Source organism: Lipotes vexillifer, unplaced genomic scaffold (assembly GCF_000442215.2).
Source record: "Lipotes vexillifer unplaced genomic scaffold, Lipotes_vexillifer_v1.1 scaffold269, whole genome shotgun sequence".
In the NCBI taxonomy this organism is placed as follows: domain Eukaryota; kingdom Metazoa; phylum Chordata; class Mammalia; order Artiodactyla; family Lipotidae; genus Lipotes; species Lipotes vexillifer.
This window is the reverse complement of record NW_006799885.1, coordinates 1,262,597-1,266,663: the sequence shown is the minus strand read 5'-3', so window position 1 is coordinate 1,266,663 and position 4,067 is coordinate 1,262,597.

The window sequence follows — 4,067 nt, the reverse complement described above, 5'->3', positions numbered from 1 at the left end:
AGGGAAAGCCAACCACCATGGCATAACTTCATCAAGAAGCACTTAAAAGCGAGAGAGGACAGCCCAGACAGTTTTAACACCTCTGGTTTTCGGAACACAGTTGGATGTAATGTCAACATCAAGGAACTGACAGATTGAAGCTAACTGGTTTGAAAAAAATCCACCCCACTCCTTCCGAAGAAGCTTCTAAATACCAGTTGTCTAAACCTATTGATAAGCATGGGTACATTATTAATGAAGCCAGCAGTCTGCCTGGTGCCACTCAGATGGTTCAAGCATTTAGTAGGAAACATTTCTGTGAAGTTCTGCACAAAATAATGACAGTGTCTGTCTTAAATAGAAACAAATGGCTGTTGAAGGCTCTGGGGAGGCTGGGAGGAAGCAGCTGCTTTCCAGAGAAAGGCAGAGGGCCACCACCTGCTGAAGACAGACGGGCAGGCAGTGGTCCACTGAATATTGACTACTTAATAATTCAGGATAACAGGAACCCCTGGCTCTTCAAACATGGCACTGCTCCTTCATCACAGGGTTTTCATCACCCTAATGAGCCGCTTGAAGAATGAGATGCTAAAATGTCTTCCAGCAATTCTCCAAAGTCTGGGACTCAAACTGCCACAATGGAAAGTTCTCCTCTGGAACTAAAGGCTCTGTTTTCCTACTTTCTCTCTCTCTTCCTTTCTCTTTTTTTCCTTCTCCCTCCCTCTTACCCTCTCTTCTTTCTTTTCTTTCATTGTTTTTATTTCTGCCATCCTTCCATTGACATCATAAGAATGCCAGGTAAAATACTAAGTTGGAGGAAAGCTTGAGAATCACTTTTATCCATAAACTTCTGATGCATTAGAGGAACAAAAATGATACCTGGGTAGTCTGACTAGGTCCCTACAAGAATCATTTGGAAAAGGTTGTGTGCTTGATGGGGTGTTTCTCTCTCTCAGAGACTTTCAGAGCCAAACTTGCAGATGAATCCAACTTTCCTACCTTGTCATGCAGAGGGAGAGAAACTCTTGTGTTCAGCAGATTGATTCCAGCCAACTGAACTGCCTCAGTTGTCAAATATGAAGCCTGATTCTTGTGACTCAAACAGATCATAACTGCAAGAGGGGATTTAAGATTTAACTGGTCACACAAAAGGAAGGTATTGGCAAAGTGATGTTTTTATTTATTCATTGAATAACAATTTTCTTGGTGTTTATTTCCTGATTTGTTTAACAAGGGTTTATTGAACCCTACAACACATTAGGCATGAGAGGAGGTTCTGGGAAAACAAGAGTGTTGAAGGCTGACCTCTGCTCTTATGGGGTTTACACTCTCTTTAGGGCTATACAAGTAATAAACTAATAAATAATACATAAAAACAGCAATTACTGACTGTGTTAAGTGGTTTGGGAGATGAAGCAGGGTATCATGGAGAGAATAACAGGGTTAGGGATGGAGGCTCTTACAGACTAGAGTTGTGAGGACAGTCTTGCTGAGGAGATGGCATTTTACCTGAAAAGTGAGAAGGAGCCAGCCATGGAAAAAGTCAGATGACAAACTTTCAATGGAGAAGGAAAGCACTTGTAGGAATTCTACAGGTCCTACCAGGAAGCTATTATGTGTGGAGCAGAGTGAGTGAACAGGAGAGGGAATGAGATAAGGTTGAAAATATTTATCTTCAAGTATATAAGTCATTTCAGCATTACAGAATGTGGTTTCCCCAATATCCATTCTTCTCTCATTCCTTACTAACAAAGTCATGATTTTATTCCAAACAGTAACATGCCTAGATAAAGATTACTTTTCCTGGCTTCTTTTGGTAAGGATGGTTAATGAAGTATAAGCAGAAGATATTAACACATTGGGCAGGATTTCTGGGAAATCTCTTTAAGAGAATTGACTCAGCTAGGAAACATGACTTTTTTGTCCTTCCTCCCCTTCCTCTTTTTTCTTGCCTGGAATTCAGTAGTTAAGCTGGCGCTCCAGCAGCTATGTTGGGCCATGTGTCAATACTGAGAATAAAAGCTGTGACTAAAAACAGTAGAGCACAAACTAGAAGAAGCAAAGTCCCTGTTGACTAGGGCATCTCCATATTAGCCAATGAGTGCCTAGCCCCCATATAAGAAAATAATAAACCTCTTATCTGATTCAATTTATGCTGAATTGCTATATGCAATTAGTGGAACATAATTCTTTCAGAAACACCACACCAAGTCGTGTTTTAGATTTTACCTTTTGGATTCAAATACTAGTTGTTGAAAGAATGAATATGATATAGTTTACTAGGAAAAGAGACATTGCTAAGATTTTTTTAAAAAGAGGAATTTTGAAAAGAATTTTCTCAGTACTAATAATGTTCTTGGAAAATTATTTTCAGAGTTGACTCATATATACATTCTTTCACCCTTTTAACATTTAAAATGAGACAACTTGAAAGATCTTACAAGTAGAGAAATGAAAATCTCAGAATGTCTTATGAGGGAGACCCTACAAGATGGTGGAGGAGTAAGACGTGGAGATCACCTTCCTCCACACAAATACATCAAAAATACATCTACATGTGGAACAACTCCTACAGAACACCTACTGAATGCTGGCAGAAGACCTCAGACCTCCCAAAAGGCAAGAAATTCCCCACGTACCTGGGTAGGGCAAAAGAAAAAAGAAAAAACAGAGACAAAAGAATAGGGACGGGACCTGCACCTCTGGGAGGGAGCTGTGAAGGAGGAAAGGTTTCCACACGCTAGGGAGCCCCTTCACTGGTGGGGACGGGGGGGTGGTATTAATTTAATGACTTCCTTAAATGCTCTATCTCTAAATATAATCATATTCTGAGATACTGAGGTTTAAAGCTTCAACATATGAATTTTGGAGGGGACACAATTCAGCCTATAACAGGCACCAAGAATCATTCATTACTTGACCCTTGTTCCTTTCCCCTGCGTTACCTCATATATTTGTCAAGTCTGATTAAGTTTATCCCAGAATTATCTTTCATTTCTGTCCCTTCATCCCCATTTCTACTGCCACCGAGTCCATAACCTCATTTCTTTCAGCCTGAACTTCAGTAAACTGTCCTTCTGTATTTACTTCCCTGCATCTTCAAACCATCCCACTATCTGCTCAAAAATCAACAAAGGTTTTCAACTACCCTATGAAATAAAGATCATACTTTTAGACCTATCATTCATAGAAGATTATGTTTCTAGCCTTCTATCCTAATACCTGCTTTCATTCAAATTTGACATTTATTCCCCCAAATCTAATCTGGTTTTCTTAATACTCGGCATTTAATTTCTCTACTCCTTGCTCCTGGAAAACCTGTGCTGTTATCTTGATCTACCTTAACTGAATGTATTTTTAAACTCTCCAACAGAATGCTTCTGACCTCCAAAGTTATTCCACAGAAATTCCCTTCTGAACTTCCATCACATCTTCAGTTACACTTACACTAGTGGAACTCCATTTTGTCTTATCATTACTGTAATAATTATTACATTAGGTACTGTGCAAAATGCTTGACATATATCACCTCATTAATCTTCCCTTTCATCTTTAATATCTGTAATTCTTTTCCCCATTTCACAGACAAAAAAAATGAATCTTAGAGAGTTGAATATCTTCCTGAAGTTTACACAGGTAAAAGTGGCAGAGTACACACTTGAATCTAAGAGAAGCTTTGGATCCATGGAGGAGAGCACAGCAACAGGGATGCAGAGGGCAAAGCGGAGAGATTCCCACAATGAAGATTGGTACTGACCAACACTCACCAACCTGAGACGCTTTTCTGCTCACCCGCCGGGATGGGTGTGGGCTGGGAGCTGAGGCTCGGGCTTCGGAGGTCAGATCCCAGTAAGAAGACTGGGGTTGGCTGTGTGAACACAGCCTGAAGGGGGCTAGTGTACCACAGCTAGCCTAGAGGGAGTCTGGGAGAAAGTCTGGACCTGCCGGAGAGGCAAGAGACCATTGTTTTGGGGTGTGCGAGGAGAAGGGATTCCCTCCCTGTGTGCCCACAGAAGGCAGAGCACTGACTCAATGATCTCCAGAGAGGGGTGTGAGCAGCAGCTATCAGCTCAGACCCTAGAGACGGG